The 27878-nt window shown below is 41.1% G+C and overlaps 1 protein-coding gene across 12 annotated transcripts in view; it reads left to right on the top strand.

The window, feature by feature from the left end:
* ERC2 (ELKS/RAB6-interacting/CAST family member 2) overlaps positions 1-27878 on the top strand; it is a 901328-nt gene that overhangs the window by 691142 nt on the left and 182308 nt on the right. The window lies entirely within an intron of this gene.

The following is a 27878-nucleotide window of genomic DNA, read 5'->3' as shown; positions in this document are numbered from 1 at the left end:
TGTACATCACTTAATTGCACTGTAACAGATGCAATTTTGCATTTGTTTTTGTGATTATTTTTTTGTTGACCATTTATCTCCAGGCTTGTAATTTTTTTTTGTTGACCATTTATCTCCAGGCTTTGCAGAATTGCTAGCACATAGTGGGCATTTAGTAAATATTTGTTGCAAGTGTAAATGAATGAGTGGGTGAATTGCCAGAGCAGCATGTTAAAAAAAGAGACATTATTGATCAATCATGACTTTAGACAAAACTTAGCATTATGTTCTTCTCACCCCAGTATTCCAGGCAGCCACCACCTATAGGAGTTGGTAGAAGATATGAGACTTGTTTGCTAAATGATGAACACAATGTCATGTCCTACCACATTGCAAGACATTTTACAGAGATGCCTTTTCCCATACTTGAATTATGTGCAATGGTGGCCATTTTGAACCTTTCTTCTGAATCTCTTCACTGTTATTTTAGTTCAACTTCCCTCTAAATTTGGGGATTCTTCTTAAATAAAATGTCACTGAGTTTCCAGATGTGGCAAAAGTTACTTGTTGTTATGAAGGGAGCCCCTCTACTTCATCCCTGAAAACTTCTGAGTATCATAAATCAGTTTGCCTAGAAATACCTAAACTCCTGTTAAACATCTGTCAAGAGAGCTAGAGAAGGTGATATGAAATGAGTTCAGAAATTCCAACTATGCTTAACAACAAAAGAATCTTTATGACGCTCTTCAGGTGTTGACATTTGGGTTGGTTCTATGCTGAGCAAGGTATAAAGCTGAGAGAGCAGTACAAATTAACTTTCTGTTGCATAAAAAAAGATAAAGGATAAATCATAGCTTGGTTGTAGATAGACAAGTCTGTCCAACTTTTGTATTCTTCCCAATTGCATTTCTTCATAAGCACACACGTCTGACACTTTTACTCTAGCTCTTAAAAAAAAAAAAAAATCTGGCTTCCAGATTTTTGCAGTTTGGGGAGAAGGTCTCAAATGGGAATGAGTTAATTTTTTTTTCTTTCTGTGTGGAGGAAATATTATTAAAAATAACCATTTTTCCTTCTTCTGTGTTTTGGATCCAATCTCCCCCCAACTCTTTTTCTCCACCCTTAAAGAAAGGACTGACATCAAAATAATTAATTCTGAAATCATTGGATTTTTTTCTGCTGCTAAGGGGTTTTTGAAGAAAGCTTAAAACTAAATCTTACCCCCTAAGCCTTATTCCCAAATGCTCCCCTGTGTGCCGAAGTAGTGATATGCACATCCTTGATGAAAATGCCTTCTTAAAATGAGGGCCAGACACTATTGTTTAGCTAAAATTAGAACCAGCTTATTTCTCAGAACTGGTTAGAATACTTCTGTGATCAGAGATAAATTGTGCTTGGTTTTCTTTTCCCTTTCCTACCAGTTCTGGGCATTGCTTTTGGCTACCAGGAAACATACTGGGCATTTCGGAACAGGAAGGCATTAAGAACAAGAGAGACTAGTCCAGGTCAACGTTCTGGAGGCTATACTAGGTCTGCATAGTGTATCCGTTTGGGTAGCTCATATTGCTCAGGTCACCGGAATCATACCTAAGAATTAGCCAAATAGGTGTGGCCAAGAATGGGAGATGGCAGAGGCCACCCTGAAAAGTGTTTCACGGAAGCTCGTTGTAGGATTGGAATCCTAGTCAAACTGGACCTTGGCAGAGACAGACCCATCCAGTCATGGAAAGTGGGAACCACCTGAGTGGGATGATTGCTCAGGCATTCCAGCCCTCCTGCTTGAGGCCACACATGGCTGTGCTTCCTATTTACACTTTCATTGCATTGTATGCAGATGGCTTTTAATTACGCTTTACGGTTCAGGAGGTGAGCACAATTAAACTGCAGTGGAGGAACTCTATGCAGTAGGGTTCCCATAGCCTCGAGTTTTGGTTGGATGAACTCCAGAAAAGCTTGATTTGATCCCAGCATTGTAATGCATCACAGACTTGCCCCAGATCGAATTGCTGAAATGCAAATGCATTGGTTTGCACTGCAGACTTACTTTGGGTTAAGCTGTTCATGTCCCACTGGTAGGATCTAGGCACGTCTCTATTTATCACTGATTTCAATGCAAAGTGTCTGTATAGTGTGTTCTAGAGAATCCCCTTTTAAAAAAGAAATACTCAGATCCCTCCTTGGCAGGCCAAGGGCAGTGCATTCTCAAGGAGGTAAAACCTCCTTGAAGTGTGACTGAAAAGCTTCCTCTTTGTGTCCAAGTAATTGGTCAGGACACTGAACTGCTCTCTTCACCTAGACTAACCTACTCTAAGTAGCTGATGCCTTGGCCCCAGTACTCAGGGTATCCATTCAGCCAACCACTTACAACACAAAACAGCACTCAGATTATGGACGCAAAGGTTTTCTGAGTGATTCCACGGGTTTCCCCAAATCTCTGTTAGAGGTGCCTTTTTCCAGAACTTCAAGCTGACTTTGATGGTCCACTTTCTGAGTCTTTCATTTGAATAAAGTCATATTTTAAAAGCTACTTTGTTTTCCTACCCAAAACATTCATGGAATACCTTTGTGAAATTGCGTTCGGCCTTCTTGAGCTACACTAGGACATAACTGAGTTTGCCCTTGAGCCTTGGGTTTTTACCATCTCTTCCACCAGTATGGCAGATGTTAACTCATGAAACAGATAACAGGGAAAATTGCCATTTTTTGGTGCAGATGTGCCATCAACATTCAAAAATGTTTGCTTGCTGGAGAGGTCAGAGAATGTTTCCTACAGAAGTAGGAATCACGTATGAATTTTATGATCAGCAGTCCATAGTCTACCCTTTGTGACAGATGCCTATCCATGATACTTTCTCTTAAGTATTTAAGGATTCTAGGGTAAGAAATACTAGTTTTAGAAAAGCTTACTCTTTACTTCTTAAGTATACCTTTTTGAGTAGAAAAACTTGAAAAGACCAACTTCATCAGTGTGTTACCCCGTTTTTAGAAATACAGAAAGGGAGAGATGGGTCTGACTTTTAAGTTTCAGAGTGATTTGCCAACTTTGTTTCAGTAATTTGAAGACCCCCCCCCCACCCGTCCCCAGTATCTAGCAGTTGGCAGAGCACATTAGAATAACGGGCTTAGCTGAAGGTGACCAAAACAGAATATAGCACACAAATGCCAAGAAGATCTCTCACGCGCTGTCTCCCTCTTTTTTTATTCAAATTTCACATCTGTGCTCTATTTTTAAACATTTATTCTTTAAGTGATAACGCATGTTTTACCAAGCCTCTTATTGGATTAGACATGTTTGAAATCCCCTCGATTTTAACCTGTTCATTACCGCCTCTGAGAACATTCAGATCCACCACCAAAGCAGAGAGTGTGCATGGGGCAAGTTTCCAAAATGTCAGCCACCAAGAAGCCATTGTATTTTGGGGGGGGGGGGGATCCAGCTATTGCTCTTGGTAGATTTGGAGGGATCTTAGAGTGACATTGCTTCAAGAGGACTTAAGTGTGGGTATAATGTGTACATCATTCTTGCTCTTCGTTACAGTTTTTCTACTCACCTTTTAGAGTGGGAAGAGCTAACAATTTTTGAACTCTTGCTGGATACCTGGCACTGGGTGGGGGATTTTAAGTATATTATCTCATTTAATCTTCACAACTCTGAAAACTGGGTGTTGTTTCAGAGATAAGGAAACTAAGGTCCAGGAACTGGGCAAAGACAGCATAACTGGTAAAGGGGATCTCACCCCAAAGCTCTTCCATACTTTTCTCATGTTCCCAGTTGCTGCAATACCTCATTAGGTCATAGCCCCCAAGCGAAGGGGCTAACAAGTAGCATAAAGAGAAGGCTTTATCCTGTGACCCTGAGCACCACTCCCAGCTCCTCCTGCTGGCCCCCCCTCCGGCTCATGCCAGGAGCTGAGGTCATGTGCTGGCTGGGAAGGGCGACTTATCTTTTCCTGCATCACCAGGCATCACCCACTGCCATGGGGAAGGGGTTGCCATGGGCTTGATCAAGTGTGCTGTGTTTTCTGCTTCCCTGTTTGAAATCTTGGCATTTGCCTCTTGTGTTTCCTTCTCAGGATAGCTGCTTGGAAGCCTCCCCCCAGCCCCCATTTTCCACTTTCTTCTTCACCATCTCACATATAAAACAGGTTTCTCCTGGTCTTTTTTCTCTCCCTCCCTGCTTTCCTTCCTCTCATCGTATAATTAAAAGTCTTTCTAGGCTGTCTTCACCTTATCATTTCAAATGAATTGAAAAAAGATCCGACTTCCTGCCCTTGTGTCTTCCTGATGCTGAATTTCAAAATGAAAGAAAAGTCCTTTCCCCCTCTCTTTTTGTTCACACTGCCCCTTGCATAACTGCATCTAAATCATGCTGGTTTTGTCACTGATCAGCAATGGTGTGCAAACTGTTGGCCCTTCCCTATCTTCAGAATTACATCTTCTTAGGCTTTTTCAAATAATAATGTGGCAGGAAAAGGGATATTCCCCTGCCCCTCTCACAGATTGCTGACACAGAATTTAACATTTCTAGTAGTTTATCTTTACTCTTACTTAACTACATATTCTTTTTGGGAAGATGCCATTTTTTTTTTAATTCTCTGCAACATGCTACTAAAGTCAGAGTGAAAACTTCTAGAATCTTCCATGTGTGCTTTTTTTAATCTAAAGTAATGCATGATATTAAAAAGTAATAACTATTTAATTTTGTAACCATCCTTATTATGTAAATGATACTTTTCCATAGTTGAAAGCATATTAATAAATGTTTTATCATAAAAATAATATATGCTCATTATAGAAACTTAGAAAATGTAAATAAGAATCTTAAATCACCCATAATCCCACCATTCAGAAATAACTGTCATTAAGATTTATAGTTTCCTACATTCCATTGTCTACATACATATTTGAACAAAGACATGACATACTACATAATAAAGTTTTTTTAGCCTTATAAACATTTAATGTTGTACATTTTCCCATGTCCTTAAAAGCTTTCAAAAACATATATCTTTGTTGTATGATTTCCATCATTGCCACAATTGATTTTATCATTCTCCTATTATTGGAATTTTAATTTGTTTCTAGTTTTTCACTTTTATAATCATACTTGATGAACATCTCAGTATATAAATCTTTTTTTCTGTTATTTTCCTTAAGATTCGTTGCCTAAAAGTTGAAATATTGGAGTTATAGTTGTTTTAAGGATTTTAGAGAATTATGAAATGGCTCTCTCCTACAAAACACTTGGCATTTCTAAGTTTTTACAAAAATATCATTGTTTGTGTTGAGTTTTTCAAGACCATACTCTGATAACATGCCAATCATAGATTTGGAGCAGAATATTACTCTAAGTAAGGGCAAGTGACCAGTAAAAGAGAGGGAGAGGCAGAGGGAGATTTCTAAAACTTCTTAGGGGAAAAGGCATGGGGAAAAATGGGCAGTTCATTCAGCAAATCTGACTGAGCACATACAATGAGCCAGACACTGTTCTGGACACTGGGGACACCACAATGTACAAAACACACAACTCCCTGCCCCAAGAGAGCTTGTATTCTAGCAGAGGGGACAAACAAAAAACAAAATAAAGACATCTCATGTATACCATGTTTAATAACAAATGCTGTGAGGAAAAATGAAGATGGAGCTCTATGAGGTGTTTGGGGATGACTTTGAATAGGATGTTCCCAGGGTGCCTTCTTGAGAAAGGGGCATGTGAACAAGGACTTGCAGGGTATTGGGGGGTGATCCATGTGGAGTATGGTCCAGGGAGGGGGTCCTCAGAGGGAATAAACTACAGCCAGGAGAGTAGGAATCTGTTCTTCCCAGGTCCCAGTCTGAAGTGCAGTTGCTGAGTTGACAAGGTGGGGGAGCCAGAACCCCACAACACCAATGTTTAGATGAGATTATTTTTTAAAAATATGCACACGACAACCAAAACCCCACTCTCTTATCTCTGCCCTGATATGACCATTGGGAAATGCCCGTTGGACACAGCCAGCAAATCTTTATTCAGATGATCTTTGATGCAGTCTGGGAATGGAATTGTGCAAAGAGGTTATAAGTTCAGATTGGACTGAGAGGCTGTCATTTCAGAGAACAATGAAAATTGACTGAACAAGAATGACAATTCAGAAAGCTATAATCCAGGGTGGTTCTTATTCCCCAGAAATCTCCAATTAGCCAATCGTCTTGAGGCTGGTTTATTTCCTTTAGCATACCTAGTCTAAAAAGACAGCTAAGAAGCCAACCAGAAACCCTACTGGTATGGACTACCTTGGGTGTACCAAAGCCCCTTTGGGTGCTAGGGTAGGAAGCAGGCATGTGAGTCACAAGGCCAGGCAGATTCTGTTGTCAGTTTTCTTGGGTTTGGGGCCCCAGTATTGTCTGAGATACCTGACAGCAAGCAGCCATCTAGAAAGTATGATGACGCCAAGCAAGGAAGACTTGGCAAGTAATAGAAAGTGTAAGATCAAAGAATCAGAGTTCTCATCCAGCCCTGACCCCAACACACTGAGAAACCTGGGACAACTTATTTTGCTTCTCTCTCACAGTCTCCGTTTCCTCATCTATAAAATGAAAGGAATAAACCAACAGACCTCTAGGCTCTTTGCATTTTTGCTAGTCAGAGACAATTCCAATACATTCACACATACGGTATGTTGATACTTGATCTACAGCAAGGACTTTTGAGGCAAATGGCAGTTATTTGCTTTCTTGGAGCCTGTGGTTGAGTAGGACAGATGCATTGTTCATAGGATATGAACACAGCTATCATTTCTTGAACAAATGATATTCTAAGCACAGTGTTGTACTTCTGTTGTTTCATTACAATCCACACAAATACTTGAAGAGGTAGTACCATCCTTACCTTCACTTTGCAGATGCTGAAACCAAGTCACACTGGTGGGTGGGCAAGCCAAGATGCCCTTAGTAAGTCTGTCTGTGGGGGTAGAACTCTCAGCCTCTTTGTTTTCCCATTGCAATGCGTTTGCCATCTTTCCCACTAGGGAATATTTGAGGATTCTAGATTTCAAAGACAATAGGGAAGAAGGAAGTCTCTGAAGTTTGCTCCTTTGGCTTATGTAATCCTGATTCATTTCCTTTAATTACTTGGATGATGGTGAGCAGGACAGCCTACCTTCCTATAAAAATTGTTATTTTTTGTTTCCTACCTACCTCACAGAGAAGCATTACCATACAGCATCTTCTGAAGGGCAAGGTCCTAAAAAACCCTGAGGGTTGCACAGATGTGTACAATATTGATCTCAGTTCTGAGGAGCAAAGACAAGACTATCTTATTCTTTCCCACAGGGTAGCACTGAAGAATGATGGTCCCAAATTGTCTCTGGTGGGTGACAATCCATTGACATAAACTCACTTCACATGACTTGTTCCCCTGGCTGAAGAAAAAAGAACTTGAGTAGCAGTGTTCATGAAAATGCCTTCTGCATTTTCAGGAGGCAGACCCTGATTCATCCTTGAAGAAAACTTGAGGGGCAAACACCGCCTTGAAAGAACCCAGTTTGGTGCGGGTTCAGACATCTTCCTTCCAAGGAAAGGTGTTTCTAGACCTCCCGGTCTTAGACTTTCTTGTCCAGGCTGCTGGGGCTCTGCTGGAGCCAAGGTCTTCTGAGGCTTCTTGACATGACATTGGGCTTCCAGGGAGACAGCCTCTGTGTTCTTGAGCTTTCTAGTGATGCAATCCTTGGTGAGGCAGGGAAACAAAAAGCTGATATTTTGGAAGGGGAACAACCATCTCCAGGGGATTATTTTTTATGAACAAAAGACACTTAAGTGTTGCTGATTTATCTTAATAGCAGATACTATGAGCAAATGTCCCAGTTGCCTCTTTGTGCTTTTGGCAAGTATGGATGAGAAATGGAATGGAGCAGACCCAATCAGAGCTGGCTAGCTCAAAGTTCAGGAGACTTAATCTTTTTCACTCCAAATATGTGACTTAGAACTGTTTCCAAAGTTTTCCAAGTTGCAGGTGGACACCCAACTTTGGAAAGAGGCAAAGCAGGTTCCATCACCAGGTTTTCTGTTTCCAGAATGATTATCTTGGGCTCGAGGGGAGAAATGCCTCTATTTCTCCTAGGTGGTTAATTCTGTAAGCTTGGTTACCATGTTCTGGTTCTGAAAGCACTGTTTCTGTATAAAAAGACTTTCTTTTGTCACATGAAGAGCCCTCCTGCTTGTCGTACACATGATTGGGATTCTCAGAGGACCCCACAGGACTGCTCAACATATCCTCCTATGTCAGGGCTGGAATGAGAGCACGCTGAACCCAGTGCCTTAGAAATTGGAATATAAATTATGTCAAGGCCGTGTTCAATGTTGTAACATTTGCTAATCCTTATTAGATATGGATAAATTCTCATGGCTTAATTTGGCATGTTGAGCCCGTTCTTCAGATTGTCTTTGGGGACTGGAAAGGAAATGCACAACTTCACTATAATTTTTCTTTTGTTTCTTTAGAATGGGACATAATTTTTTATTGTTAGCTGGTGGAAACTTTGGTGAATTGTGGCCAACTATGGCTCACCCCCACAGGAAGAAAGCTTCAGACTTTAGCTGAGAACATATTCTTTGAAACAAACCAGAATATTTGATTTTTGAAATATCTTCCCACTTAAAAAACATGCTGTCCAACAAATATTAATGTTCTGACCAAGACCAAGAGAATTGAGGAAGTAGAAAGCTACAATTTCTCTCCGAGGAAAATTTTAGAGTGATGTGTGATGCTTTAGTTTAATGCTTGCTCCACTGAGCATGGAAAGAGTCTGTGAGGTTGCAGGTACAGCCACAGAATTTACAGAGCATCCTCTTATTCTCGGTCTTCCTTCCTCCATAGCGGAAGGAGCTAGGTGTTGGCTGGAAGTCAAGCATTCCACATTCCTTTATGAGGTCACCCATATATACATGACCTTGGGCACATCCTGTCGCTTAATTTCCATTTCTGGAGTTTGGTCCAAAAAGTATACTTGCCAATAGACTCTTTCTGTTTGCTGCCAAACAGTTTTACATTGAAAACCATTGTTGGGCCCCTGGGTGGCTCAGTTGGTTAAGCAACTGCCTTTGGCTCAGGTCATGATCCGAGTCCCAGGATCGAGTTCTGCATCGGGCTCCCAGCTCCACGGGGAATCTGACATTGCCCCTCTGACCTTCTCCCCTCACATACTCTCTCTCAAATAAATAAATAAATTAAAAAAAAAAAAAAGGAAAACCATTGTTGAGTATTTTACATTGCTTAGATTGGAAGCCATTGTCTTGCTCTTTATTCTTTTTTCAGCATCTCACATAGTTTGATTATTAGTCATCCGTGCTCAGTAATCACCTTCAGGGGACTTGAATCTTGTCAAGTTTGACTAGTCCAATCAGGTTTGGGGTTATTGAATCAGTTGGTATTAAAACTGCAAAATTATTTAAGTGAGATTCTCATTCTGTTCATAATTACAGGTTTGTATTAATAGATCTGTTTTGTATATTTTTATGAGCGGGAATTCTCTTGGGCAAATCCAGCATGAATTCTCAGTGGGGCAAGGGCAAGCAATTTTTCGTCTCTGGGGTGATTTTTCAAAAGAGTGGTCCCATTAAAAAAAGCCTGATTCTGTCCTCTTAACCACACCCAATTTTCAGCTTTTGCTGAGAGCAAGACCCAAAATTATCCCATCTCCTTATGACATTCTGTTGAAAAACATTAGTCCCTGTGCACTGTGCATAAAAGCCAAATTACTTTTGGAATGTCCGTGGAACTCTGGGAATCCAGATAGGGATCAAGGAAACAGCACAGCATCTTTTCCCCCCTCTGCTCAATCTGTTGATTGATTTGTAGGCAATTATTCTCCTTACCTTCAGCCATCTGGGATAAGGTCTTGGGTCTAACCTCTACTGTTTATTTGTTGATTCCTTTATTTGTTTGTTTTTCAAATATATATTTTATTCTCAAACTCAGACAATGCAAAGAAAAGTTCTGGAAAAGCAATGGCCTCATTCTATAGTTAAAGCAATATTCTCCTGATACTTTGCCAGGAGGTTAGGATGTTTCTCAGATCTTGTACACTGCTGAAATGCAAATCAAAGAAAGAGCTTCTGGAACAAACCAAATAAAAACCACACACTTATTCAGGGACAGAATTGATATACGCTTATGCTGGCTTTCATACTGAACGATACCAAGATCTTAATGGGCATATAGGCTTCCCAGGACCTCAGGGAAGCATCCCTTAGGAAGTGAGAAAACTTGAAGTGAAAAGGAGGAAGAAGGAATCCTTTCTCAATAGGCAGTAGCATATTGAGAGGAGATAGTAAGAAGTATTGGATTTTTCCAAGTATACAGCGATTCCCAGCTTGGAGCTCCCGAAGGGCTCAATGTTGTGATTCATAGATAAAGACCATAAATTACAGTGGAAAATAAAAGGAAAAATTATAAAGATGATACAGATTATTATTTTAACTTCCAATTCTCTGTAATGCTTCTGGCTATTGCACGGCAAAATTCTCAAAAACAATTTGTGTGTGTGATAATGTTAAAAATGGTTATGGCACTTCCTAAACCTGGCTGTTTTGACATGCAGTGGGCTTCTTGTCCACTTTCACCAAATACTGACTCTAGGACTAGCCTTCCAAACCACATCTTAAGGATCTCAGGGAAGGATCACTAAAAGCTGATGGATCTGATTGACAGATCTGCATGTAGAAGGTATTGATCTAATGAAGGAGATCAGCAACCCACCAAAGGTGGGACTCCTATGATACCCAAATGCTTACTCTTTTTATATAGATCACCTTGCAAATTCAAGCACTGTAAACATAAAATAAATGACAAGATTTGGGATGGTTTTTAGCTGTAATTGTGACCAGAAGAAGTGTACCTGGGCACTGGGAGGCGACCATGTAGCAGGAATGAGCATGAGAGTTAGAGATAGGCAGTCAGCACAGGGCACGCGATGGTAATTGGTAAGAGAGAGTTGCTCAGCAGAGTTTACTGAACAGAAAGAGAATCCAAGCCTTGTTTCACATACTGCAAGGCTATGAAAAGGTATCAGAAGCCACAGAAGCTCAGGGAAACTCCTTTGATATCCAGCAGTCTCCTGATGCCTTTTGCACAAAATAAGAGTGGTTGGATAACTTGCTGGTAGTTAAACAGCTGTTAAGTGACTTAACTTTGGCCATTTGACTAAGGCCTTCTGACCCCACTTCTAATTCTCTTTACTCTCCAGGACGCTTTCAGTAATGGAGATTGTTGTATTGAAGTACATTTGAGCCTTAGCTGTGATTCAGGCTATAGAACCTGGTTTTGAAGGAAGGGGTGGGTCATTTCTGGCAAAGGAAGTACCTGGGTAGAGATGAACCTGTGTGTACAGGGTATTAGAGACCATCTTTGGGAAGAGTTTCTGTGGATACAGATGGGAGGAGGGGAATTGCTCAGGAAGAAAGGGAAATGTTGGCCTTGCCCAGCAAATGAATTGTTTCTATCAGATACATAAGACAATGGGGAACTATTGTGTTTTCTTAAGGGAGATTATGATATGAGAACTATCACATGAAATAAGTTTGGAACCAGTATTTTTGATTAATGATAGAGTGGCTTTTGAGATTAGGTTCCTGGGTTATTTCTATCTATGAGCTCTTACCTTGGGTTTAGTGTAGCTTGGTTGACTCCCTGGACATATACTTTTCTCTGCATACTTAAGAATAGTTAGCCAGTAATAACTTGGGTCTTTTATTAATGCCCCCCCCAATACCATACAAAGTGTAACACAACAGCTTCTTTCAATTACACAGTCTATGAGACATGGAAATTTGAAGTCTTTCCTCTGTAGCACAAATTTCAAATTATGTCCTATAAAGCTTCAGGACCTGAGAGATCCTTGGGCCATTAACCTTAAAATCCCAGAAGACTTTATAAAGAAGACTTTATTTTGCTGCTAATTTCCATCTCATGTCTGTTTCTAAATAATCATTATAGGTACATTATTTTGTTAATGGGTTATTTCCCAAAATAGGAAAGAGAGAGAGAGAGAGCCCACTATTTGATTTGGGGTGCTGTTTTGTTTTATTTTGTTTTGTTTTGTTTTGTTGAGTAGAACCTGGCCTGAAATGTCCCCAGGCTCATGCTGTTTCTGAGCCATAATTATGCTTTTTAACCCACTCCTTTATGTCTGGGTCCTTAATGTCCAAGCTCCTATATAATTACCAAGTTACAGAGTGTGGGAATGAGACAAATATTTTTTGCATGACTTTACCCTATACATTACTGCAATGCCGTATTATTACAAGAAATTTCCTGAAGTTGGAGCTGTACTATTAACTCTCCCAACTTGAAAGGACCCAGCAAAGAGATACACCCAATCTTTGGCCCATGATGCACAAGTCAGATGGACAGTGACTTGATCCAGCTGAGGGCTCTGAGGCTCTTGTGGGAGGACTTGGGTTTGGCAGTGGTGCACTGGTTCAGAGCCTGACGGGGACTTGGGAACCGATCCTTTTCCATCCAGCTGTGTTGCATAGCCACAGCCATGCCTCTCGTAGCAGTTGTGAAGTGCACACATTCTTCGGGATTTAAAAGGGGCCAGGTTTGTTAAAGACCTCTTCTGGAGGAAGTTGCTATGTTATTTTGCTAGAATTTGAAAGGATTCTAGGAAAGGAATCTGAAAGGAGGAGAGCTGTGGCCAATAAGGCAGGCAGGACTCCGTTAAACCCTGGACTGTGAACGTCACAGAAACAGAAGATGGCAGGAGACCAGGGGCAATAGTGCCAGTCTCAGGAGTCTCTTCCCCCGAACTAAGATGATTTCAACTCCGATTTCCTTCTAATCTGAGGAGTAATTTGTATCTCAGCATTTTGACATGTGGAACAGAGAAATATTTCTTGTTGTTTCATTTCTTATTTCCTATAATTTACTGAATATTTAAGTAATTTAGAAAGGAATAAAGGAATAAGTAAACCCCCTGAAATCCAAGCATTTGGCAATAACCATTAATATTTTGTGCTCATCTTTCTGGGCCTTTCTTACAGATGCAAGTATGTATGTGCTGTAAACACAAACATATGTAAACCTTCAAATATGCTTAAGTATAGATAGTTATATATTATTTTATATGAACATGCTGTCTTATCATCTGCTCCTCCTTCCATTCAGCTCTATGTTGTAATACTCTTTCCTTCTGAGGAATATAAATATATGTTACTTGTGAATGGTTTCTGAGGATTCCATTATATTATAATGAATACTCAATAATTTAACAAAATCCTGACAGATGAATATTTCGTTTCCTTCTCATTAATTGCTACTGTGATCAATATCCCAGTGAATATCCTTTCATCATCCCTGTGTACCTGTCTGACTTTCTTTTCAGGAGGAAACTGTTTTACCTGAGGGCATGCATATTTTGAATTTTAATACATAGTACCAAAATGCCCTTGAGAAAGCTTATTCTAATTTACAGTCCTGCCAACAGTGGATAAAGGCACCTCAAGAACAGGGGAAACTAATTTCCGCTTTTCTTAAGATTTTCTGAATTTTACCTACTTCCAGAATTTTACTTCTAAATTCCTAAAAGGTAAATGTGCTTATAAGGTACTGTAACTTTGATATCCATCCACACCCAGATTTCTAGAACAAGTTATTCCATCAATGGTTATGAAACCTGGAATAAAATCAGCAATCACTAAGATTCTTTATTTGTTTATTAAGATTAAGTAATGTTAAATTCATTTTGTTTTTTTATAAGGTTAGTATAAAGGCAGGTTGAGGGAATGCTGTAGACAGAGCATGCCAGGATTCCAGAAAGGTATTTGTATCAGTTTTTGTTTTGTTTTTACCATTGAAGTAAGTACTAAATGGTGGTCCAGTTGGATGGATCTATAGTTGTTTGAACAACTCTACCCTAGGCAGGTTGGTTCGGGAATCCTGTCACCTCCAAAGAGAGGTTGCCAGAAGTGTTGGGCTCTGTCCTTCTGGCTTGTACCTGGACCTAATTATACAGTCTTTGAAAACATACTTTTTGGAAATGTGATGGCTCAAAGCTGAGAAGTTTACTTGAAACAATGGAAGACATAGTTAGAATTGAGAAATCAGCAGGATGAAATGATAGACACAAATTCAGTTAGGATAAGCCAAAGCAAATATTCAGTAAGGAAAAGAATGAAATGTAAACTTAGAATTAAAATTCTGGTGTGCACATGCCACATGTCTTATATGTGTGTGTGAAACAGCAAGGAAACTGGCCACCAGGATACAAGTTTAATCAATTGCAAATTTGAATATGAGTCATTGTTGCAGAGCAGATGTTCAGAGATCAGTGCAACATGGGATTATATTAATTATTTTTAAATAGTGTTTAACACAAGGTAAGGACACATGTGAAGACTTGGATTATTCAGGCTCTGTTCAGGGACTTATTCTCTAAGAGGAGCCCTGACACACTATAATGACCCCTTGTGTGATGGGATACACAGAGGAGACAAGAAGTAGAGAATGGCCAGTAGAGAGGGCAAAGCATGATTAGGCTAGGTAAGCTAGAGATAGCAGGCATAATGGTATTGAAATGTCTAAAGACCTCCCAAAAAGTAGAATTAGGACAAGTGGACTGAATCTGCCACCAAAAAGCTCAGAATATGTCAGGCACGGGGGAGGGAGGACATCCCCTTTAAGCCATTTAATATATTCTCTCAAAAGGCATTGTGTTTCCCACAGCTCAGTAATGCATCCACCAGGACTGCTACACAGGGAATTTTTGTTTGGGGAAGAAGGTTGTATTAGATTCTGCCACCAACACATGCATGATGAGTGGCATTTACATGCCCTGTACTCTCCTGTGGATGGCCCAGACTTTCAGGAAGCCTACAAGCTTATTGCAGAGACGTGAAGCACACTGGGACTCCTGCTAATGTTCCACTATAAGCACCACCTGCCTGCTGGGCCTGGGGCACAGAGGGACAGGGGCCAGCTTTGTTTGCACCCCAGCACACCAACTACCCAATACTTACTTCCCCCTTTTCTCTGCTGCTCAAGTGAACATTCCAGATGCTGATGTATTCCAATAATCAAGAAATTCCCCGGCATCCTCAAATCCAGCCTGTCTGTGCACATTTCCCTTTCTTCACATAGCCTGCCTCACTTGCTTTCTTCCCACTTTTACTTGGGTTCTTGTCTTTCTGAAGAATTTTTTATATGTACATATAGTGAGAGCTCCTTATGTATATATACGTATATATAATTATTCTCACAATCAATAAGAAGAAAGTCTCCTCCCTACCCTTCTCCAAAAGTGGGCAAAAGGACATAAAAGGAGACTCACAAATAGTGAAATAGAAATAGCCAATAATTGTATGAAAAGAAGCTCAGCCTCAAATTATAATTAAGGAAATATGAAATTTGAAATATGAAATTTTCCTGTGTCAGATTTTTGAAGATTAGAGTTTGAAAGACTCAGTATTGGCACAGTCTGGGGAAAGAGGCACAGACTGAAACTTGGCCAATGTTTCTGAAGGGAAATTTGGTGATTACTTTTTTTTTAAGAGTTTATTTATTTATTTGTCAGAGTGAGAGAGAGAGCACAAGCAGGAGGAGCAGGAGTGGCAGAGGGAGAGGGAGAAGCAGACTCTCCGCCGAGCAAGGAGCCTGATGTGGGACTGGTGATAACTTTCAAAGTTTCAAATGTGCATTCCCTATTCTAGGGAATCTCTTCTGAATCTCTTTTCCCAGCACATCACAGAAACAGCTTTCATAACCTGTTTCAGCATCTGTCCTTGTTGAAAACAAGCACATGAAGACAGGTTAAACTGTCCCTTTGGAAAAATTTTTTGTTTTGTTTTGTTTTTTAAGATTTATTTATTTACTTAAGAGAGAGATTGAGCACGAGTGGGAGGGGCAGAGGAGGGGGGAGAGAGAAACTCAAGCAGAGTCCATGCTTAGCCTGACCAGGAGCCTATCTCACGGAGCCTGACCAGGGCTCTATCTCAGGACCCTGAGATCACAACCTGAGCCAAAACCAGATTTGGACACTCAACCAACTACACCACCCAGGTGCCCCTAGAAAAGTATTCTTTAAAGCATTGTTGAAATAATGAAAAACTGGAAATTATGCAAATGATCTTCATTCATTCATTCACTTATTCATTCATTTACTCATTCAACAAACATTTAATATGTGTCATTGTGTGCCATGTGATATTTTAGGTGCTGGAATTACATCTTGAACAAAATAGAGTTCTGCCCACCATTTTAGTACACCAAAAAGACTGATAAATAAAAGTACATGCATGAACAAAATAATATGTAACCATTAGAAATGAGGTCACTCTACATGATCTTGATATGGAAGGATAGCCAAGAGATACTGGGCATTTTATTTTTAAAGGGTATGTGCAAGTGTCTGGGCTTGCGTTATGCATATAAAAATTGTCTGATAAAACTGGCAAAAAATCTTAAGAGTGGGAATGGATATTGGGGTAGGCAGAGAGGGAATATTACTTTTCTTTCCATAAAGTCTTTTGTACTATTTAATTTTTCATAGCTAGTATATATGCTTTATATAATAAAAACTAAGAGATGCTATAAAAAAGAAGAAATTATAAAGCTAAATCAGTAGTTCTGCTAGGGAACTAAGACTCCTATCTGAAAGAAAATGGAAAATTCCTTAACCTATCTGTAGACACTGAGACCAGAATGATTAGGTGTTTGATGCTATTCAGACTGCAAGAATGGAAATTAATACCATAGTACTTTGGAATGCAAAACGAAAGACATAAGGGGGTCCTGTGTTGTTACTGGTCATGGGCATGGTGGACTTGTCTACACATGCAAATCAAATGGGAAGGCAGCCGGGGCAGAGAAAGGGCCTGGGACCTGCGGTTGAGTATTCTAGGGCTTTCTCTTGGGTTTATGATTTACTTCAACCTTTTGGAACCTCAGTCTCTCCTTCAGTAAAAGAGTAAACTTGGATTCATTGATTTAAGGTGTGGCCTAGCACTAACACTAAATGAATCTGAATTATTCTGGTAAGTCCTCATTTGTAGGAGAGGGATTTGAGATAGCTCCTGAAATTCTTAGCGAAATAAGTCAATCGGAGAAAGACAACTATCATATGATCTCCCTGATATGAGGAAGTGGAGATGCAACATGGGGGGTTTGGAGGTAGGAAAAGAATAAATGATACAAGATGGGATCGGGAGGGAGACAAACCATAAGTGACTCTTAATCTCACAAAACAAATAGAGGGTTGCTGGGGGTGGGGAGGGAGAGGGGGTTGGAGTTATGGACATAGGGGACGGTATGGGCTATGTATGGTGAGTGCTGTGAAGTGTGTAAACCTGGCTATTCACAGACCTATACCCCTGGGGATAAAAATACATTATATGTTTATAAAAATATTTAAAAATTTAATACATTAAAAAAATACAATAAATAAAAAGAGTCATAGAGAAGATCACCTCAACTTTCCAGTTACTCACCTTCTCCTAGTACTCTAAATAAGCATTCGCTACATACTCTAATATCTTCTTCTGTTTAAGAATCAAGTTTAAGTACATTTGGATATTTTCTCCTTATGCTTTTCCAACTTCAGGATGATAGAAAATCAGGCTTTTTGGATTCTACCCTAAACAGGTGACTAAGAAAAAGTAATTTTCAAAATGCATCGATTTGATGAATCTCATCTAACTTGTTGGGGGCTGGGGGTGTAGGAAACATGATTCAGCACACCAGGCATCTCCAGAGGAAATCAGAACGTAATTCCATCCTTTCTGGAAATTGGATTTCTGTCAGATCCACAGACCCAGGATTTCCACTTTGTCTCTTCTTTGGGGGTAATTTTTCACAGGAGAAGTGATGGTTGTGGATGAGTTTTCATTTTTGTGTGCTGAGGGAATATCAGCTCAAGGAGTGTGTGACAGGACCCGCGAATGATATGCCTATCGTGTCTCGTGTCCCTGGGTGGGGGGTGTCCACAGAGACCTACCCGGAGTGGAATATATGACTCAGACTCTTTTTTCCACGTAGAAGTAAATTGGTCCTAGCTAGGGTAAGTTCAGCGTATCCCATATAAAGCTAGTGAGGGCACTGAAATCCAAACAGCGAGCAACCCAGTGAGAAGATAAACGCCAGAGGGAATGTTTCATAGATTTGGTATTTGGGACACTCCACTGCCATTTCTCTCCTCTCATTTGTTTTCCAACTGATTGGAAAACTACTAATGAGCGTGTTTACATTTTCTTCAGTTGTTTTACCCAAGTGTGAGAGCAGCTGGGGAGAGGGGTTTGTTCTCGGTCCAGGACCTGAGCTGGCTCTCCCTGTCTTCCTCCTGCTCTGCGCCTTGCCAAACCTCTACTCTAGTCTCACCGCCCTTCTCGGGTCTCTCCCTGGACGCAGCGTAGCCAGGCGAGCAGCCCCGCCACATGTTCTGCGTTGCTCCCTTTCTCTGCCTTTTGTTGTCATTTGTTTTGTTTCAAAGGGAGTGAGGTGCAGAGGAGGTCTTGGGTTTATGCCTCTCTGCTCAGCTTCAGAACTGGGAGCAGGCCCAGATCTCGTTTGGTCCCATTTCTGCGTCAAGGTCAAAGCCCCCGGAGGAGAATGTCCTGCTGTCCTCTTGACAGTTCGTGGGGATCCAGTCATTCTCCCTGGGCTACTCCACATCCCCAGACTCTGCTGACTGCAACCCAATCCATTCTCAGCTGCTTTGCTCTTTCCTTCTGATGGGGGTGTCTCAAGTTTCAGTCATTTTGAGAACCACCTTCACAATGTTTTCCATGTCTTATGATATAATGTATATGATTTCTGTGTTTGATGTGCTTGTTATAATTTATTGAAACACATTGTAAAGTAAATCCATAAACAAGGTGGGACCGGGGAGGGAGACAAAACTTAAGAGACTTCATCTCAGGAAGCAAACGAAGGGTTGCTGAGGGTGGAGGGGAGGGATAGGGTGGCTGAGTGATGGACACTGGGGAGGGTATAAGCTATGGTGAGTAAGGATATAAGGATGTATGTAAGTATGTAATTGTAAGACTGATGATTCACAGACCTGTACCCCTGAAGCAAATAATACATTATATTTAATAAAATAAACAAACAAAAAACTAGTGACAAAAAAACAAAAAAAGCCCATTTACTCCCTGTGAATCTTCATGCACATCTCCAGGTATGTGCATACCTGTCTTCCTAGCCCTTAGCACGGAAGACTCTCGGTCCCTCCCTGAGGCACTGCCGGGTTACTCAAGCCCTTCAGGTTCTCCTTAGAAGAGAAACTAGCAGTTTCTAGTCTATCAGCCAATTCTGTTAGGCCAGACCCTGGGTTGGTTTTTTTTTTCCTTCTTTCTTTTTTTGTTTTTTAACTCGTTAGTTGAGGAGAAGATGCGGGGATGCCAGTTCTGCCTAGGCCAATGATAATAAATATTGGTTGCCAGTATGAATTGAATGAAGACCTTGACCACCCTTCTCTGCACAGTTTTAGAGTCTGAACCCCAGTGCCTGCAGAGAACCTCCTCTGTTCCCTTCTTCCTCATTTCTTTGCCTTTTTCCTCTGTCTTCTCTCTCTCCCTCTTCTCACTCCCCTTTTTCTTCCCTCTTTCCTCCTTCCCTCCCTCCCTTCTTTCCTTCCTTTCTGCCCCTGACTTTTTTCTTTTTAGTTAAAAAATTAGCATTTGATTTTGAAGCTCACTTTCTAAACCATATGCACAGAATGCATCTTTAGTTAGCAGAACAGTCTGGGTGGGGTTTTTTTTGTTTTTTTTTTTTGTTGTTGTTGTTGTTTTGGTTTTTTTCCCAGAGACCCTCTATTGACTCTCTGAGTTGAAGCAGTTTAGACTCCACATAAAATATGCGTTGTTTACCCAGGCTCTTCATGCTCTGCATATTGTTACAGTCCTTGAAGAGCTTGTCAGTGACAAGTAAGATAAATGAATGAAGAGGACTTTACAAGTGTTTAAAAGCTAAGTATAGCATGTGCTGCCCACTACTTAATTAAACAGACCTGTGCTTAACTAAGTAACTTGGGGCTGGAAACTTCTAGGGCCCTCCCCTTCCCCAGACCCCACCACCTCCAACGGTGCTCGGGATGTTAGAAATTCCTTGGTTGTCTGCAGTTGCTAATATGTTAGCCTATGACTTTGAATTTATATTAGGGTTAGTCAGCAACATGGACTGCTTTGAAGCTCGATCAAGATTTTATAGTATGTCCTGAGTTTCATTCTTTTCAGAGAACTTTAAAATCAAAAGTGAACTGCTTTTCTTCTCAGGTCTGGGGTCAACGTCCAGAGAGTCAGAGTCCACAAGGGGCTTTGTGCTCAGCAGGGAGTCTGCTTGAGATTCTCTCTCTCTTCCCCACCCCTATACGCTCACTCTCACTCTCTAGAAATAAATACATAAATCTTTAAAAAAATAAATAAATAAACATCGGTTTCTTCTTCTGTAAAGTGGGGATGGTAAAATCCTCTACCAGGACTGATACCCAGGTCATTTGCATTTGACTCAGCCTTGATTGCTACAGGCTTTGCGCCCCTGTCATAGCAGCTATTTTGAATACGCCCTCCACCTCCTGCCTGCCTCACTGTTGGTGTAACTGACTAAACTGACAAGAGCCAAGTGCTGAGCTTGGCACACAGTAGGCCAAGGTAAGCGTTGGGTGTTGTCATTGCTATTTACAGGTGGCTCCCTCTCACAACACTGGCCTTATTTCTGCCATTGTGAAGGATCCTAACCTCCCCATTATCAGCAGAGCACAGAGAACTCTTTCTCTGGAGGTAATTCTCCCCACCAAGGGCTGCAGTGGCTGAGAGTAGAACAGAGGTGAGCATGCTTTCCCATCCAGGAATTCCTCAGGTTCCTAAGGTGGCAGCAGTAAGGAGTTTATCAGAATAACTCCTCTCCCTTGATTTTAGAAGTGAAAAAGGAAAGAGAAACTGCAAAATGTATAATAAGACATAAATGTACAATAAGAACACTAGACTAGCATCACCCATGTGGAGTTTTGTTCATGCTAAACACACCCTTCCCTCTCTTGTCCATTTTATAGATTCAGGAATTGAGACTTATGGAAAAGTAAGTCAGTCTGAGTCTCAGGCTGAATATTTGGCAGAAACAGAATTAGTGCCAGGCCTATGTTACTCCCCTAAGAAAGACAAGAGCTCTGTCTCCCCAGGTAATTAGAAATCTCAAGAGCTATCCATGGAAAGGCATGGTAGTCACCAGAATGTTAGTCCTGTGCAAAAGTTGGGCAGATAGAGGCTTATTAATCATTTGCTGGGATTCTCACAAAAACAGACCCAGAGACAAAGATTTGGTGCAGACAGTTTCTTTGGGAGGTGATCCCAAGAAACATGATGAAAAAATTGAGAAGTGAGACAGGAAGTGAAAATGCCCAAAAAAGTGCATTAGTGTGTGCTTTCCTGCTTTCATCAGGCAGGACTGCTCTCTGCTAAGGACCTACTGAGAGATACTGAAACACCATAGGTGGTCCCACCAAAGGACGGGGACACTAGTTATTTATCCATCACCTCCTTCCTCCCTCATAGATTGAGCATTATTCTGAGAATGTGAGTGCCCCGTTCCCTGGCCAGACCTGCACCTGTGGCCAGAGGAAGATCTTAGGCAGAGAGGTCCATGGATTTGAGGTGGGAAGACAACAGCACATCCAGGACTATCCATTCAAGCTGCACCTGACTTCTAGGATAGAGCAAGAGGATATGGGATGGGCACTGACATTCTCTATAATAATTAAAAATAAAATAACACCAGGGTATTTAGTGACTGGATAACAAAAATAGCTTCTAAAATCTTCATAGTGACCTACTACCTTTCCATTTATAAAGACTGAGGGGAGGCCTTCAACAAAGTTGGGAGCCAAGGGGGTTGGCAGGAAGGACCAATCAGCTGAATGGGTTGAAGGCTAAAAGACCAGTTTCCAAGGGACTGATGTTGTAGCAACAGATTATGTAGACTGTTGTAGTTTCCCATCTTCCCAGAGATACCGTAGTTTGACATGTATGAGCATATGACTATGGCTCTGTCTTAAATTCCTTCCAAAATGTCCCAAGTTGATAAGGGCTTTTAAGAAATAATGAAGTATCATCTCAAATATGTTTCCTGCTCTCCTCACTTCCAATATAGGAATGAAGAAAGCAACACACGTACATACGTGCACACACACACAGACATACACATCCCTCACATCTTGGGTTCCAGTTCCTCCACTGATCTGTTTTTCCTCTCAAGGTGAATTTACCATGAATCTCTCCAGCCTACACTTCTTTATACCCATAACTGTGCCAACTTTTTTTTTTTTAAAGATTTTATTTATTTGAGAGAGAGAGAGAAAGAGAAGATAGTGACAGAGATAGCAAGAGAGAGCGCAAGCCAGGAGGAGAGGGATAAGCAGGCTCCCGCCGAGCAGGGAACCCCATGCAGGGCTGGATCCCAGAAGTCTGGAATCATGACCTGACCCAAAGGCAGATGCTCAACTGACCGAGCCACCCAGGGGGCCCCCCAACTTTTAAGTCTTAGCTCAATGCATCTGACCATTGGAGCCTTATTTGATGCCCTTGCCCTCAGCTGGACAGGACTTTTCTTGCCTCCGGGCTTTTATGTAAACAATCCCTTCACTTTTATTTTCCTTCCCATACTGTGTCTTAGTGAGTCCTTTAATTCCTCATGTCTTGTTTCGCTTTGCTTTGTCCCCAATCTCTGGCCCAGGACCTTACCCTTCCCATCACTATCATAGGACTCTGGAGTCAGAAATCTGGGTTTCAGTCCTGTTCCCCCACTCACCAACTGAGCAGTCATGGGCTTGGTTTTCTCATCTGTAAAAGAAGGCTCATAAGAAAAGCTATTTCAAAAGCAGAGAGTCAACAAAAGCATACCAGCCAAACACCTGGCATATCACTGTTGTTGTCTTTAGGGTTACAGAAGGTTGGTGAGTTTTGAATGAATTTCTTTGCAATGTCCAGGGTGGAAGCCTTTCCATCATTGATTCTTGCTTAATCCTATAACGTTCTCCAATGCAGTGTACTCCCCTAATAGCTTCTTCATCCTCCTGCTTCATTTTGTCCTCCAGGGGTGACCCAAGCATTGGAACCCAGACCCACTCAATTATGATTCATTGCCATGTGGGCCTGCTGGATATACAGGAAATCCCTCTCCTCCTCACTGTCCAGTTGTTGTCTGGTTTCCCCATCTTCTGCTCTGAGACAAGAACTGTTGACCTTGCTCTGATTTGGCAGAAACAAGACCAGTAGAAGAGTTCTGGACTATTTCAGATTTCCCTGGCAGGAAAGAGGGAGAAAAGAAACTCTGATAGAAGAAAGTGTAATTGCTATTGTATGGTATTATCTCCATATCCCATAGCAACAAATCTTATTATATTTTTTTCTTATTTAAACCATATTCATGAAGGTTTTATTGTTAACTTGATCCAGATGACTGATCAAAGCATAGTTCATTATTGCCACCTTGCTAAAATATTTTTAAAGGCAGTTTTAATATTACACTTTTATAGCTACATATTGCCATTAAGCTATTGAGTCTATTACTAGTCAATCAAGGATTTTCATTTTGTTTCAAGAGCTCCTTGGATAAAATCTTCAGAAATGTCAAAGAGATGGAGTATATGGCACCTTTTCACAGATGGTGTTCATCAGGGATTTTAGTTAATGGATAAAGTTTCAGTTTTCCATGGTTGACTTTTGGTGCTAACAAAAGTGTTCCAAAGGCCCCTGCTCTTCTAAAGTCTAGGGGATAGTAAGGAAATGAATCCCATAACACCACCAAACCTTTTATTCTTAATGAGGTAAGGAACCAGGGACATGGAATATTTCACGAGTTCCATTCTACTAAAGAATGGAATATATCTTGAAGAAAACCAATTCAATTTTTCCAACAGCTCCAAAACTATACATTTAACCTGCTCTCCCACTCCCAAGAAGAGCAACCAAAGACAAATCCACAGTAGGAAGGGTTAAACTGTCCCATGAAGAGTTATATACTCAAGTGACTCATCATAGCGGCTAATGATGTACTTTTCCCTTTCATCTGTTCTAAAGTATTTTATTCATGCCTTCATACATCCGTTCATTTATTGGACACACATTTACTTACTACTTATGTATGCACCAGACTCTGTGTAGGTGGTGAGTACAAGGGTGATTCAGACATAGCGCTTCCCTCAAGAGAATTTCAACCTAGTGGTTGGAGAAAGCTGAGAAAGCAGGTGATTATGTACCTTTCATTGGCATAAGTGTCATGATGGGAGGGGGTTTGCCTGGAGGTGGGCACAGGGTCTTGAGGAAGGCAGTGGAAGAGCACCTAATCCCTTCGAGGCAGGCTCAGGAAAGGTGTTTCTGAGGTCATGGTGTTGACAATGAAATGGGTATAACTCGGGTGAAGGGAGAGAGGATGAAGAACATGACAGGAACAGGGAATAGAACATCCCAGGGATGGGAACAGGGAGCATCAGAGGTGAGTTTGGGAGGTGGACAGCAAGGAAATGCCCTGCAAGAGCTCTATAAGCCTGGAGAAGCTGGGGCTCTTTTCCTGAGGGCAGTGGGAGTCTCTGAGGAGCTGGATGTTAGGGACTAACAGGGGTCTGATGTCACCCCAGCTCTAGATTGTGTTCAGTGGGAGGCCAGAGTGTGACAAGAGAGCTGTTAGCGGAGTCTTTCGCCCTAGAGAAATAAGGTGGCGCCTGGAACAAAGAGGAAGTGGAAAATGAAATCTGATTAGAGATGTCTCAGCAGTCATGACATAATATAGTAAAATGAATATAACACAGTTAGCCAAAGGCAAACGTGTCAGGTCAGCAGTTTGGTAGACACTGAAAAGGAAATAAAAATGGGCTTCAGTGCATTGCTAAGTGAATTCATGAGTTCCCAAGTGTAGTGCTGTGGAAAGCGCTCCCTCTCTCTAACTCCATATTAGTTTTCCTGGGACTCCAGTTATGACTTCCCAGAAGAGCTGCTGTTTGAGGCTTTGGAGTGGGCACCTTGTATAGATGTCAACCACACGACTACAGGGATATGAACCATTATACATGGAGTCACCTGCTCAGTGTACAAATGCTATCCTTGTTACAAATTTCTGCAGTTTTTCTTCTGTCTATCTTCAAGGAGTGATATTCATGGCTTCTCATCCTTGCAGACCATTCTTGGTATGTTAGGAAACCAATATAATTGGGTGGGGAGGAGAATAGGTAAAGATGATTTAAAAAAAATAATAATGTAAGAGAGATCGATTTTTCAATTTGACCATTAAGGAGACTGGATTGGTCAAACTTTTTTTAGAGAAGGGAAAACTAGCAACCAGCCTGTAAGACATCGGTCACAGTTTAGGGGATATGTTACAAGCAAGATAAATAAAAATGGTCTAGAGTATCAGGCCAAACTCTCATTATTCATCTCTGTTTCACACTCTTCTCTTCCAATCCAGACTAATCAAAAGAAGCCTCTTCCGCTCACAATTGCTATGTGTACATTTCCCCCAGATCTGGTATTCACATGAACAACATGGTTTATTTATATTTCAGCACCAAATTGGAAAGATGACATCATTCCTTTACAGTCTTTATCCCATGACATGCCTATTCTCCAACACCTCATTTCAGCAGACACATTTAGGACTGCATATAGCATCTTATTTAGCTTGTACATTCTTTTATGGGATACAGTTCAAAGGTAGGGAACTTTAGGCTTGTTGCTGGTAAGAAAATAATCTCATAAAATCACAGGAGCTTCCCCAAAGGATAAGGACATCATGATGTTTACAATAGCAGAGTTATTATTTGTTCATTTAGGCTTCGTCGTTCAGTCTTGGGTGAGCCCCTTCCTTCTTGACCATAGCGGATCTTACAGCTCCCTTCAGGCTCTCCCAGTTCTATTAGAAGAAACAATTTCAGATTTATTAGTTCACGAGTTCAAAAGGACAAACTCCTGACAATACTGGAGTTTTAGGTGTGAACACTGAATTCAGAATCTTTTGCATAAGGGCAGGCTGAATGAGGGGACTCTTGAGTACTTGATCGGCAACAGCTCCCATGACCTGCTCTTTCTCACAAGCCATAACTTGTCCGTTGGGTCTTCTGATGCTTTAAATGGGCAAGAGAAGGATGAAAATGCTATCAGCTGCCAAAGGTTGCTTGGGATTTTTTCTTAAATTGTTAGGTGGATCTTTCTCTCTATTTTTATTGTTTTTATCCATATACATGCATTTTTTATACCCACTGTGGGGACTTTCAAATATTGTACACATTTCACAAAATGGAGTCCATTATGAGACAACCTCTGGCAGATTGAATTGGGATATGAAGTGTTTCTAATACTTAGCAGAACCAAAGCATCTAAAGGAATTCTTGTTTGTACCTGATTAGCTCTTTGCCTTTTCTGCTGACAGCATGGCAAAGAGAAAAGGCTTGAGATTGAGAATTGGAAGACCCCAGAAATCTCCATGTTCTGTGGAAAGAAGGAGACTCTGGAGCTGAAATCTCTGCCTTCATTTTCTGCAAGGAGGATAGTAATTATTCCTCCCAGGAAAGTTTTGAAGATAATTTAGATTGTACATGAAACATACATACTACAAGAATGTACTGTTAGGTCCAGAATTATTATCAGAGTATTATTTATGTTACATGATAAAATTTCAACCTGTTGGAGGCTCTTCAGCCTTTGATTTCCAGCTTTCTTGAAGTGCTGATGGCTCACTGTCATCTCATTCCACCAGTGGGAAGGTTGTAGCAACTCATGAGATGTCCTCAACTCTCAGTGACATTCCCTGGCTAAGAACAAATGTGCAGTTGCCTCTAGGATGGCAGCATCCCTCAGCCTTCTGGCCCTTCTTTCTTTCAGTGGCCTCACTGCAGCAGCATGCACAGTGCGTTTACATCTACTAGGCCCTGTTAGATTCTGGGGAGAGGCAGGTGAAAGAAGCAGCCTCAAGTCGACCAACAGTAGGATAGATAGATCTGAGGTTACATATGATAAGCAGGAGGTGTGCATGTCCTGGCATCAGGGGTGGGATCAGGAAAAGTTTCTTAGAGAAAAGAAATCCTGAATTAACCAGACACAGAAGGGAGAGGTGAGGTATAGTGGTTGGGGGAAGTACCGCAGGCAGAGGAGACAGCATGTAAAGAAGGAGAGTTTTCTTACTGTAAACATAGCAAAATTAATCATAATAACAGTTTTTTATTTTTATGGTAACATTTGAAGCGATCAGATCTCTTGCTCCTCACGGCGACCCCAAGGAGGAAGGCACCATTACTCCCATTGTATAGTTCAGGAAATTAAAGCTTACATCAAAAGATGACCTAACCAGCAAAGAGGTAGAGCAGGACTTGAATCCAGACAGTCTTCTCTCCAAATATGCGTGTGTACTCTGCATTTCCTCCTTTTCTGGGTACTCTCCACATTGCCTGGCTTTCTGCGCTGGATATTTTTCTCTGCCTTTCCCCCTTGTCTTCAGGCATCTTTCTAGATTCTGTGACCTTGTTCAGTCAACTCATTGCTGGTCTGTTTCTTGCCTTACCTAACAAAACAATACAATTGTTTGTCCTGGGAATGTAAGCCATGACACCTAGCTGCCTGGTGTGACATAGTGGGACATAAGTGACAGTGATCAGCTCTTTCACACCAACTCTGCTCCTTTTGCTCAGTTTCCCTAAAGGGCACCATCAGCTAAATTGTCCACAAAGAGCCCTTTCCCTAGAAGCCATCGGAGTTACAAACCTTCTCCATTGCTACTTTTGCATATGGCAGTTTTTGAATGGATTCCTCTGCTTTGTCTCACAAGACCATTACTTGTCTGTAGTTTTGTGTCTCCACTTGGCCCTGTCCCATCTTCTTTGTCTGGGGCTTCCTTCTCTTGCTTGCTCTAGAGTGTAGGATGTGACTGTCAGCAGTTTGTGATTACAAGTTTA

This window comes from Mustela erminea, chromosome 1 (genome assembly GCF_009829155.1).
Source record: "Mustela erminea isolate mMusErm1 chromosome 1, mMusErm1.Pri, whole genome shotgun sequence".
Classification (NCBI taxonomy): Eukaryota; Metazoa; Chordata; class Mammalia; order Carnivora; family Mustelidae; genus Mustela; species Mustela erminea.
Note: the sequence above shows the minus strand (reverse complement) of the source record. Positions and strands in the feature narration are given on the sequence as shown.